Consider the following 13,366-nt stretch of genomic DNA (forward strand, 5'->3'; position numbering starts at 1 on the left):
AAACATGTGAAGTAGGGGAGGCGTGGTGGTTGCAAGTTTCCAGGCAGAGAAGTTCTCAATGCTGATAACAAATGGTCAAACCAGAGAAGAATAACTCTGCCTCGTGTGTTCACACAGTACATGCTCAATCAGTATTCAGTGAGTGGATTACTACGATGAAGTAACAATGTTAACACAAGGAAGTAAGTATGCAAATAATTGGGGCGGGCAGGCGGGCACTGTGGTGCAGCGGGTAAAGCCACCACCTGCAGTGCCAGCATCCCATATGGGTGCCGGTTCGAGTCCTGGCTGCTCCACTTCCTATCCAGCTCTCTGCTGTGGCTTGGCAAAGCAGTAGAGGATGGCCCAAGTCCTGGAGTCCCTGAACCCGCATGGGAGACCTGGAACAAGCGCCTGGCTCCTGGCTTTGGATCAGCCCAGCTCCAGACATTGCAGCCATTTGGGGAGTGAACCAGAAGATGGAAGATTCCTCTCTCTCTTTTCTGCCTCTCTCTAACTCTGTCTTTCAAATAAATAAATAAATCTTTAAAAAATATGCAAATAATTGAGTTCTAGAAGCTCAATGTCTAGAAAAGACAATATACTGATATTTCTATATTCTATATTACAAACCTGCAAATAGCTTATTGATAAAATACACATTTTAAAGTTGTAACTTGGCTTAAGAGATCTTTTGTGTCATATCTTTATTTTTGAGAGTGGGAAACAGACAGATAAAGCAGGCAGTACATATTTAAAGGATACGTGTTTGGGTTTGGTGGGGAAGAGGTGTGATATTTTGTTGTCCATTTGTTTCTGTCCTGTTTTATAAAAAAACAAACTCCCTCTGTAAGTTTACTATCTTATGCTGATGGGCACACAGCAGTGTGTGATGATTTCTTATGGCTGAGGATCTGATACAAAGCAGATCTGTGTACACATGGACACGCACAGTTCCACAGAGTTAAATTGTGCCTGGTTTTTAACACCCGCAATACTGCTTCTCGGCCAGGACCACAAGGAACTCATAAATGATGGCGGTGCTTTGGCTCCCGGAGACACGCTATCCACGCTATTTCTCCACAGTGCTACCTCTTTGGAGACCAAATAGGAAAAATAAACCGTGTCATTTCACGTGATACAGGGTCCTTTCATTGTCACCTTCCTGGCTCTAAAAGTGAATGGGGCAAATCATAAAAAGACGGATCGTAGGTGCAAATTCTACCTTAGATGAGATATATTCTAATGGCGTACACAGTTCAGCGGGTCTTCTCTGAGTTTTGTTGCTCCCATTCCTTATCTGGGCAGGGTGACCTGGTAATAAAAGCACTGAACTATGAATAGGACGATTAGGTTTTGGCAGGCAGCCACGCAGCTATGGCTCTTGGCGATGATGACTTTCCTATCAACTAGCTCCCTGGGAATGTTGTTAAAATTTATCAGATTGAGCCCTGGGGACTTAACAGAAGCGGATATGTGCACCATGGCTCTCAAGACAATTTGCCAAATTTTCAGAGACCACAGTCTCGAGGATCAGCGAGAAACCTTTTGCAGACTTAGAAACTGATATTTAAAAAAAAGAACTGAGACCACATGAGGCTATGCTATACTCCCTAGGGTGGCTGTAATAAAAAGGGGAAATAATAGCAAGTGTTGGTGAGGATTTGGAGAATCAAACCTCCATCCTGTGCTGTTGAGAATGTAAGACAATGCTCTCACTGTGGAACGAAGTCTGGTAGTCGCTCAAAAAGTGAAACATAGGATTAGAAGATGACTCAGCAAATCCATTCCTACATCCACACCCAGAGGAACTGAGAACAGATCTCAACACCAGTCTGAACGCAAATGTTCATGGCAGCATTGTGCGTAATAGCCAGAACATAGAAACAACACACATGTCCATCAACCAATGGATGGATAAATAAAATGTGATCATCTATACAATGCAGTAATATTCAGTCACAAAGCATACTGATGTACCAACACATCGTACAACATGGATGAACCTTGAAAACACTCTGAGTGAAAAAAGCTAGAGTCCAAAGCCTAGGTATTTGTTTCATGAAATATACAACTAGGTAAATCCATAGAGAGAAACAAAAAAGAGGTTAATAATAATTGCTTAGAACTGAAAAGTTGGTTAATAAACAGGAAATGGCTGCTAATGGGGTGTGATATTTCATATAAAGGCAATAAAACTGTTTTGGCATTAGATAATGGTGATGGCTGTACAACTTTATGAATGTTCTTTAAAAATCATTAGATTGTATGCTATTTTTTTTCAAGAAAGTTTATTTTATTTATTTGAAAGGCAGAGTTACACACTCAAACACACACATTCACAGAGAGAGGGAGAGAGAGATCTTCCATCTGTTGATTCGCTCCCCAAATGGCCACAGTAGCAGGAACTGGGACTGATTCCAAAGCCAGGGGCCAGGAGCTTCTTCCAGGTCTCTCATATGTGTGCAGGTGCCCAAAGACTTGGGCCATTCTCAGCTTCCTTCCCAGGTGTACTAGCAGGGAGCTGGACCAGAAGTGGAGTAGCCGGGACTGGAACAGACACCCAAATGGGATGCCAGCATTGCAAGTAGCGGCTTTACCACAGTGGCAGCCCCATAAGGCAGTTGACAAATTGTTGCTGGGAGAGGAAATGGAAGTGATGCTGAGCTTTATGACATAATGCTAGGACACTTTTTCTTTTTTCGATTTTAGCAGCTCTTAAATTAGAACATCTACCGAGTAGCATTTCGTGGTATAATTGTAAATGTTTTCCCAATTAGTGATACATAAAGTAAAGGAAGTACTCATTCTCAGCAGCTTCTCAGCTCCGGGAGCAATGACTTTGCAGGACTGTGAGCACCGCTCTTCCTGTCAGATTGTAGGCATCTTCATTTTCCATCTCTTCCACCACGTGCTCCTCCTGAAAAAAATTTTTTTTTTTTTAAGACCAAATCTATGAAACAGGAAAGCACACAAAGAAGGAAAGTGTGCACATTTTTGGTTTTGTCCTTTTGACATAAAAAACGAGATGAACGTTTCTCCTTCGTCAGCCCCAGGGTGTGAAGGGTGGGACCGGAAGTTCTGTAGGCTTTGCAGACTGCAAGGTGTCTGTTGCAACTACTCAGCTCCGTCAAGGCAGCACAAAAGCAGCCACAGAAAACACAGAGAGGAGGAAACATGGGTGTCACCCAGGCGATTTTTAGTAACAAGCACAGGCAGGCAGGGGCAGGCGCTTCACGTCTCAGTGAAGACATCTCTTGGGACACCTGCATCCTGTGTCTGGGGACCTGGGTTCAAATCCCAGCTCTGTCTAATTCCTGCAGCCTGCTGAGGTGCACCTTGGGAGGCAGCAGGTGGTGGCTCAAGAAGTCGAGTCCCTGCTGTCCACATGGGCTCCCAACTCCCGGGCATTTGGGGAGTGAACCAGCTGGTGGGAGGTCTCTCTGTGTGTCTGTTTCTCTCAATTAAAAAGATAAATAAAAATTGAAAAGCTTCAATCCCCTTAAGAAAAATAAAAAACAAACAGGCTTGTATATTTGACCATGATTTTTTCAACCACCATCTTATCTGGTCCCAGAAATTTGGAATAAAAAGTTGAGTGGGATGTCCAATTTTTATTTATTTATTTATCTATTGCTATTTGAACTAAGATCTAAAGGATGAATAAGATGACCTAATGGGTTCCTGGAGGAACAGCACAATCAAGATGGATTAGAAATCATATGCAAAGTTACAATCATGATGAAAAAATGTATAGAATATTAAGAGTTGTATCTAGTTAATACGATTTGATCTGAGTTTTATAAGCTAAGTCAAACTGTACCCTTGTCATAATAACTTAGTGACAGTTTTCTGGGATGATAAGAAGGAATGGCTTGAAATACTGTAGTTTGAACTGTTTCCTTGATTGTGCTTTTTGAGTGTGTGTTACCCCCGGAAAGAAGCATCCATACTTAGAGTTGTGTCACTTCCTTGTGTGCAGAGCTGCCTAAGGTGAGCCTCACTGTCACTTCCTCCTTAGCTCCCACTAGGAGAGGGACTTCAAACAGTTTGTGGGATAGTGGCGTTGAACGATGTTAGTTTGGTGCAAATAAATTTTAAAATCTATGCAGAGATTTTTCATAATATGCATTTTACACAGAGTCTCTAAAGACCCCTCACACGTTGGGCTGGCGCCATGGCTCAATAGGCTAATCCTCTGCCTGCGGCGCCGGCACACTGGGTTCTAGTCCCGGTCGGGGCACGAGAGTCTGTCCCGGTTGCCCCTCTTCCAGGCCAGCTCTCTGCTGTGGCCCGGGAGTGCAGTGGAGGATGGCCCAAGTGCTTGGGCCCTGCACCCCATGGGAGACCAGGAGAAGCACCTGGCTCCTGGTTTCGGATCAGCGCAGCGCGCCGGCCGCGGCAGCCACTGGAGGGTGAACCAACGGCAAAAGGAAGACCTTTCTCTCTCTCTCTCTCTCTCTCTCCCTATCCACTCTGCCTGTCCAAAAAAAAAAAAAAAAAAAAAAAACCTCACACGCATGGATTTCCAAAATGTTTTGTGCCACTGGGGCAGGATTCAGTGCAGTTAAGATGCTGCTTGGGACACCCACAGTTCCATAGCCCAGGACCTGGGTTTGAGTCCCAGCTGCGCTCCCGATTCCAGCTTCCTCTTGATGTGCACCCTGAGAGGCACCCAGTGATGGCTCAAGAAGTTCAGTCCCAGCCACGCTTGTGGAAGACCTGGATTGAGTTTCTGGCTCCCAGCTATGGCCTAGCCCAGCTCCAGCTGTTGCAGGCCTTTGGGGAGTAAACCAGCAGATGGGAGATTTCTGTCTCTCCATCACTCTTACTCTTTCTCTGTGCCTACTGCTCAATGAAATAATAAGTAAATAGGCATGATTTTTAAAAATAAAAATAAATTTATCTTTTAATTCCATTTTCCACAAAATTTTAAAAGACCCACCAAGTATCAAAAAAAAAAAAAAAATTTAGGGCTGGTGCTGCGGCTCACTAGGCTAATCCTTGTCCCGGTTGCTCCTCTTCCAGTCCAGCTCTCTGCTGTGGCCCGGGAGTGCAGTGGAGGATGGCCCAGGTCCTTGGGCCCTGCACCCATATGGGAGACCTGGCGGGGGTGGGGTGGGGAGAAGCACCTGGCTCCTGACTTTGGATCAGCACAGCTCACGGGCCGCAATGCACCGGCTGTAGTGGCCACTTGGGGGGGGTGAACCAACGGAAGGAAGACCTTTCTCTCTGTCTCTCTCTCTCACTGTCTAACTCCGCCTGTCAAAAAAAAAAAAAAATTTTAGGTTAAATCACAGGTGCCTACTAAGTGTTTTGCTCCTTCAACCCCAGCTCAGCACTGTTTTCATTGTGGGCATTTGTGGAATGAACCAGCTCCCTACTTTCCTGTGTGTGTGTGCCTTGCACATAAAATAATATCATTCCTACCCAGGCCTCTTTGGCCTCAGTGTTTTATCGTCAGCCTTCACGCACTCGTAATTCTTACTCACGGATTATTTATTTCTAGGCCAGCTTTGTCCTAGTTCTTGTTCTACTCTCTTCATTCACTCTGCCTCTCACTCCTGCTACTTTGTTGTATTTTATGTTCGTCCGTAAGCTCCCTGAAATCATTTCTGGAACACAGTGGCGTATAAATAAAATAAAATATTGTGTGTCGGACACGACAACTTCAGAAAGAGAGCCAAGGACGTCAATAATTCTGAACTGTGCCTGAAACAGTCCAATTCCAGCCCATAATCTGTGCCCCACTGGGCAGTAAAACCAACAGTCTGCCTTCTCCTGAGCCTGTCTTATTAATGTAAAAGTCCTAGTAACTACCACCTATTAACTTGCTCTGTGCTGGGTATTAGTCTGAGAGCTTTCACCTGTGTTTCTTGATTTCTTCTCCCAACAATCCTAGGAGGTAGGTACTAATTATAATCTCCAATGAACATGGGAGAAGTTTTTGAGTGGTCAAGAAACTAAGAATGTTTCGTAAAGTTCTTTACTTGGTAAATGGTGATCTAGAGTTCCCCTGGAAGTGGCCCAACTGCAAATTCCTTGTTCTTATAAAGGACTTTGAAACATTTTTATAATTCCTTCCTTCACTGGCTTTTAGTCTCGTAGCTATTTATAAGTCAGATAAAATGGGGGTGGTGTTGTGGCACAGCAGGTTAAGCTGCAGCCTATAACATGGGCATTCCATATCCGAATACCAGTTCAAGGGGCTGGCGCTGTGGCGCAGTGGGTTAATGTCCTGGCTTGAAGCACCGGCATCCCATATGGACGCCGGTTCTAGTCCCGGTTGCTCCTCTTCCCATCCAGCTCTCTGCTATGGCCTGGGATAGCAGTAGAAGATGGCCCAAGTCCTTGGGCCCCTGCACCCATGTGGGAGACCCGGAAGAAGCTCCTGGCTCCTGGCTTCGGATCGGCGCAGCTCCAGCTGTTGCAGCCATCTGGGGAGTGAACCAACGGATGGAAGACCTCTCTCTCTCTCTCTGACTTTCCTCTCTCTGTGCAACTCAGACTTTCAAATAAATAAAAATAAAAATCTTTAAAAAAAATAAGAATACCAGTTCAAGTCCAAGCCACTCCATTCCAATGCACCTGGGAAAGCAGCAGCAGATGGCCCAGGTGCTTGGACCCCTGCAACCCTGTGGGAGACCTGGTTGGAGTTTCTGGTTCCTGGGTTCTGCCTGGCCCAGCGCAGATCATCATGGCTATCCGGGGAGTGAACCAAAGGATGGAAAATTTCCTCTCTCTCTCTCTCTCTCTCTCTCTGTGTGTGTGTCTGTGTCCCCCCCCCCGTCACTCTACCTTTCAAATAAATAAATCTTTTAAAAGTAAATAGATTTGGCCAGCGCCACGGCTCAATAGGCTAATCCTCCGCCTTGTGGCACCGACACACCGGGTTCTAGTCCTGGTCAGGGTGCCGGATTCTGTCCCGGTTGCCCCTTTTCCAGGCCAGCTCTCTGCTATGGCCCGGAAGTGCAGTGGAGGATGGCCCAAGTCCTTGGGCCCTGCACCCCATGGGAGACCAGGAGAAGCACCTGGCTCCTGCCTTCGAATCAATGCGGTACACCGGCCACAGCACCCCGGCAGCGCTGGCCATTGGAGGGTGAACCAACAGCAAAGGAAGACCTTTCTCTCTGTCTCTCTCTCTCACTGTCCACTCTGCCTGTCAAAAAAAAAAAAAAAGTAAATAGATTATAGAAAATACCAGTGTCTTATTCTCTATAAATCAATTTAATGCCATTAAAGTTGTTATTTCTTGATCCTTTCTTCAATATATCTTTCTTTTTTTATTATTAATGTAAGTAGAACAGAGTTAATTTATTTTACAGGTACAATTCTAAGAAAATAACTCTATTTTCCTTCCTCCTTCCTCCCTTGCCCAACCTCCCTCCTTCCATCCCTTCTTTTCTTTTCATAAATTTTTGAAAAGACATAATTAAAATTCACTCTATAGAGCACCTAAAAGGGAATCTGTAAAAGTGAGATTGACACTTTGAGAAGCAATGACTCGAACAGCCCTTGTCTTGACTATTGAGGAACAGGTTTTTTTTCCCATACTATTCGTTGAACTCTTTACTTAACATAGAGTTAAACACATGTGTACAAAGTCTATTGAAAATAAATCTCAGTAAAAAAATAAGAGCGGTAATAAGAGAGGGAGGAAGAAGAGGGGAGGGCAGGCATGTTAGGAAGAATCATCATGTTCCTAAAATTGTAATTATGAAGTGTATTAAGTTTGTAACTATAAAGCTGTATATTTCTGCATACATTTCTATGGACTTACTTCTAAGGGTACAGTTTAAAAACTTACCATGGGACCCCCAAATTCCCTTAAACTTAGTTGTAAAAAATATCATCTAAGTGTTAAAGTGATCATATGGATAGGATTAAAGGTCTGGTAAGAATAGAATTAAAAAGAATGGAATGTTCCAACATGGAAAATAGTCCACACAGCAGACTCATAGAATGACAATCCCTTTAAATAGCACTCTGACCTCAGAATCAGCCTTTAAGGCATTCTGGTCTGGATGAAAAGCCCACAAGAACATTTCAGGCATGGAAAGCCAAGACACTGTGGCAAAAAATGTCTCCATGAAGGATCTCTGTGAGGCCCCAGTGAAAAGAAGTGGTCATCAAAGAAGGATGTACTTTTCTCTGAAGGGAGAAGAGAACTTTCACTTTCCTTATGGTCTTGTCTAAATACTGACGGAGTTTGGCGATTCAAGAGGCTTCCAAAAACCTAGGCAGCTCATGTCAAGAGCCCCAGGTGATCACTGATGTCATACATTAAGAGTTTGCATATTGTATTGACAACAGAGTCACTGTGCACTAACTTCTCATGCAGGATCTCTGTCTTCAAACAATTGTATTATAACTATGTCTACATGCTCCCAAAAGATAGATATATCATTCTTGGGTGTGTCTTTAAAGTTAATTAAGTTTCTAAAAAAAAAAAGAAGAAGTGAAATTAACTTCAAGATGCAATGACTTTGAACTCCCTTGTCTTGACTGTTGAGGAACAATTTTGTTTGTTTGTTTTTTTGTACAAATTTTGAACTCTTTACTTAGTATAGAGTTGGTCTTCTATATATAAAGTTAATTGATAATGGATCTTAGTGGAGAATGGACCTGGGAATGGAAGAGGGAGGAGGAGGAGGGGAGAGAGTGGGTGGCAGGGTGGGTATGGTGGGAAGAATCACGCTATTCCTAAAGTTGTACTTACGAAATGCTTGAGGCCAGCGCCGTGGCTCAATAGGCTAATCCTCCACCTTGTGGCACCGGGTTCTAGTCCCAGTCAGGGCACTGGATTCTGTCCTGGTTGCCCCTCTTCCAGGCCAGCTCCCTGCTGTGGCCCGGGAAGGCAGTTGAGGATGGCCCAAGTGCTAGGGCCCTGCACCTGCATGGGAGACCAGGAGAAGCACCTGGCTCCTGCCATCTGATCAGCGTGGTGCGCTGGCCGCAGCATGCTGGCTGTGGTGGCCATTGGAGGGTGAACCAACAGCAAAAGGAAGACCTTTCTCTCTGTCTCTCTCTCTCACTATCCACTCTGCCTGTCAAAAAAAAAAAAAAAAAAAAAAGAAAAAAAAAAGAAAAGAAAAGAAAAAAAGAAAAAGAAAAGAAATGCTTGAAGTTTGTACTCCTTAAATAAAAGATTTCTTTGGGAAAAAAAGAGGCAACTTAAAGCAGTACAATAAAACTACAAGCCAATAGAAATCTGAAAAAAATCCACTCTACAATCACAAACTTAATTCACCACTAACCATAATATTCAACAAGTAAAAATTGGGAAGACCACAGTTCCATGGGAGTATAAGCAAGGGCTAAAAATAACAATCATATCACAAGATGTTCATTTCATTCCTATATATTTTTTGTATTTTATATTAACAGCTGCATATTAGTGAAAACATACATTTGTCTTTTTCAGACTGGCTTATTTCATTAAGCTAATGATTTCCAGTTGCATCCATTTTGCTGTGAAAGACAGGATTTCCTTCTTTTTTATGGCCAAGAAGTATTCCTTGGTATGTGTATACCACATTTTCTTTATCCAGTCATCCATTGATAGATACCTGAGTTGGTTCCATATCTTAGCTATTGTGAATTGAACTGCAATAAACATGGGGGTGTTACAGATAACTCTTTCATAAGCTGCTTTCATTTAGGTTGGGTAAGTTCCAAGGAGTGGGATGGCTGGTCATGTGGTAATTCTATTTTCAGATTTCTCAGGTATCTCCATACTGTCTTCCATAATGGCTGTACTAGTTTACATTCGCACCAATGGTAGTTTAGGGTACCTTTTCCCCTACATCCTCACCAGCATTTTTTTTAAATTTTTACATGATAGCCATTCTAACTGGGGTGAGGTAAAACCTCATTGTGGTTTTGAGTTGTATCCCCCTGATGGCTAGTCATCCTGAGCATTTTTTCATGTGTCTGTTGGCCATTTGAATTCCATCCTTTGAAAAATGCCTGTTCATGTCCTTTGCCAATATTTTTTTAACTGTTTTATTTGTCTTATTGTTATTGAGTTTCTTGAGTCCTTTACAGAGCCTGGATATTAATCCTTTATCAAGTGCATAGACTCATATTTTTTCCCATTCTGCCTCTTCACTTCATTGAGTGTTTCCTTTGTGATACAGAAGCTTAGCTCAATGTAATTCCATTTGTCTATTTTTGCTTTTAATGCCCATGCTTCTGGAGTCTTTTCCAAGAAGTCTTTGCCTATGTCAATGTCTTGCAGAGTTTCTCCAATATTTTCCTCTGGTAATTTGATGACATCAGATTGTATATTTAGATCCTTGATCCATTTTGAGTTGATTTTTATATAAAATATAAACTAATGATCTTATTTCATACTTCTACATAGATCCAATTTTCCCAGCACCATTTGTTGAAGAAACTGTCCTTTCTCCAGGGAGTGATTTCAGCTCATTTGTCAAAGATTAGTTTGCTGTAATTTAATTAATTTCTGAGGTTTCTATTCTATTACATTTGTCTACTTGTCTATTTTTGTGCCAGTACCAGGCTGTTTTGATTATAACTACCCTGTAGTATGTCTTGATATCTGGTATTGTGATGCCTCCAGCTTTGTTTTTGTTGTTTGAAATCAGTTCAGTTCTTCAGGATCTCTTGTGTTTCCACACAAGAGATTTTTCTAGATCTGAGAATGTTTTTGATATTTTGATTGTGACTGCACTGATTCTATAAATTGCTTTGGGTAATATGGACATTTTGATGATATTAATTTTTCCAATTAATGAACATGGAAGATTTGTCCATTTTTTAAATGTGTTCTATTCTTTATGTAATTTTTTTAATCTTCATCATAGAGATTTTTCACATACTTGGTTAAATTTATTCCAAGATACATAATTTTTTGTAGCTCTTGTTAATGGGATTGATCTTACAAGTTCTTTCTCAGCCATGGAATTGTTTGTGTATACAAAGGCTACTGATATTTGTGTATTGATTTTATATCCTGCCACTTTACCAAACTCCCTTATGAGTTCCATTTGTCTCTTAGTGGAGTCTTTTAGTTTCCCTATATATAGAATCATGTCATTTGCAATCAAGGATAATTTGACTTCCTTTTCCTAATTGTATCCCTTTGATTCCCTTTTCTTGCCTAATAGCTCTGACTAAAACTTCCTTAACTATATTCAATAGCAATGGTGAGAGTGGGCATCCTTGTCTGCTTCTGGATCTTAGTAGAAATGCTTCCAACTTTTCCCCATTCAATATGATGATGGCTGTGGGTTTGTCATATATTGCCTTGATTATGTTGAGGAATGTTCCTTCTACACCCAATTTACTTAAAGTTTTTATCATGAAAGGATGTTGTATTTTAACAAATGTTTCTCTGCATCTATTGAGATAATCATATGGCTTTTTTCTTCAGTTTATTAATGTGGTGTATCACATTTATTAATTTACATATGTTAACCCTTCCCTGCATACCAGGAATAAACCTCACTTGTTCCAGGTGAATGATCTTTCTGATGTGTTGTTGGATTTAATTAGCTAGTATTGTGTTGAGGATTTTTGTATCTATGTTATTGAGGGATATTGGTCTAAAATTCTCTTTGTTGTATATTTCTGTGGTTTTTGGAGTTAAGGTGAAGCTGACTTCATAGAAGAAATTTGGGAGGAGTCCCTCCCTTTCAGTTGTTTTGAATAGATTGAGAAGAATTGAAATCAATTCTTCTTTAAAAGGCTGATAGAATTCAGCAGTAAAGCCATCTGGTCCTGGGCTTTTCTTTGTTGGAAGGGTCTTTTAATACTGATTCAATCTCCATTTTGGTTATTGGCCTATTTAGGTTTCCTATGTCTTTATGACTCAGTTTTGGTAAATTGTATGTGTCCAGAAATTTATCCACTTCTTCTAGATTTTCCAATTTGTTGGCATATAGCTATTTGTAGTAATTCATGATGCTTATTTTTATTTCTGTGGTATCCATTGTAACACCTCTTTTTCATCTTTGATTATATTAATTTTGGTCTTCTACCTTTTTAGTGTTAGTTGGGCCAATGGTTTTTTTTTTTTTTTTTTCAAAAAAAATCTCTTCATTTCACTGATCTTTTGTATTGTAGTTTTAATTTTGATTACGTGTTCTCAAATTTTAATTATTTTTTCCTCCTACTACCTTTGGGTTTTGTTTGTTCTTGCTTTTCTAGGTCCTTAAGATGCATTGTTAGATCATTTATTTGATGCCTTCCTAATTTCTTGATGTAGGCACTAATTGCTATAAACTTCCCTCTTAACACTGCCTTTGCTGTATCCCATAAGTTTTAATATGTTGTATTGTCATCTTTATTCAGTTCTAAGAATTTACTTCCCTTTTGACTCCTTCTGTGACCTACTATTCACTCAGCAGCATGTTGTTCCATCTCCATGTGTTTGCATATTTTTTAGAGTGTCAAGTTTTGTTTTCCAGCTTCATTCCATTGTGTTCAGAAAAGATTTCAATTTTTTAAAATTTGTTGAGATATGCTTTATGACCTAGCATATGATCTTCCTAGAGAAAGTTCTATGCATTGTTGAAAAGAATGTGTATTCTGCAGCTATGAGATGAAATGTTCTGTAGATATCAATTAGCTCCATTTGATCCATAGTGTAGATTAGCTCTGTTGTTTTTTGGTTGATTTTGTGTCTAGTTGATCTATCCATTGATGAAAGTGGGTCATTGAAGTCCCCCATTACTATTTTATTGGAGTCTGAGTCTCCCTTTAGATCCATTAACATTTGTTTAAATGACCAGGTGCCCTGGCATTGGGTTTACTATAGTCACATCTTCCTGTTGAATTATCCATTAATCATTACATAATATCCTTCTTTGTCTCTTAACAGTTTTTGTGTTAAAGTCTATTTAGTCTGATATTAGGATGGCCACACCTGCCATTTTTGCTTTCCATTAGCATGGAATATCTTTTTCCATCCATTCACTTTCAGTCTGTGTATATCTCTGTTGGTGAGGTGTATTTCTTGTAGGCAGAAAATAGATGTGTCTTTTTTTAAATCCATTCATCCAGTCTGTATCTTTTAATTGGATAATTTAGTCCATTAGCATTTAAACTTATTATTGTTGGGATACACAGCAGACTCATAGAATGACAAATGCTCCAAACAGCACTCTAGCCTCAGAATCAGCCCTTAAGGCATTTGAATCTGGCTAAAAAGCCCATGAGTGTATCTTAGGCATGGGAAGCCAAGACACTGTGGTAAAAAATGACCTAAATGAAGCCGGAGCAGCAACTCACTAGGCTAATCCTCCGCCTAGCGGCACCGGCACACCAGGTTCTAGTCCCAGTTGGGGCGCCGGATTCTGTCCCGGTTGCCCCTCTTCCAGGCCAGCTCTCTGCTATGGCCAGGGAGTGCAGTGGAGGATGG

At 41.2% G+C, this 13,366-nt stretch overlaps 1 long non-coding RNA gene across 4 annotated transcripts in view; it reads right to left on the reverse strand.

Moving 5' to 3' along the window:
* The window catches only part of LOC149121735 (uncharacterized), a 71,683-nt gene that overhangs the window by 11,753 nt on the left and 46,564 nt on the right, over positions 1-13,366 (reverse strand). Inside the window, exons 3-4 of one of the 4 annotated variants that reach the window (XR_016222503.1) lie at positions 2,784-2,899; positions 2,145-2,617 (exon numbers count right to left, since the gene is read on the reverse strand). This is a non-coding gene — a long non-coding RNA (uncharacterized LOC149121735). Of the gene's footprint in view, positions 1-2,144; positions 2,900-9,106; positions 13,210-13,366 lie in introns of those variants that run through there. The other 3 variants (XR_016222502.1, XR_016222500.1, XR_016222501.1) reach the window with 3 other exon arrangements.

Source organism: Oryctolagus cuniculus, chromosome 16, assembly GCF_051225735.1.
Source record: "Oryctolagus cuniculus isolate XC-2025 breed Fujian yellow rabbit chromosome 16, ASM5122573v1, whole genome shotgun sequence".
NCBI classification, from domain to species: Eukaryota; Metazoa; Chordata; class Mammalia; order Lagomorpha; family Leporidae; genus Oryctolagus; species Oryctolagus cuniculus.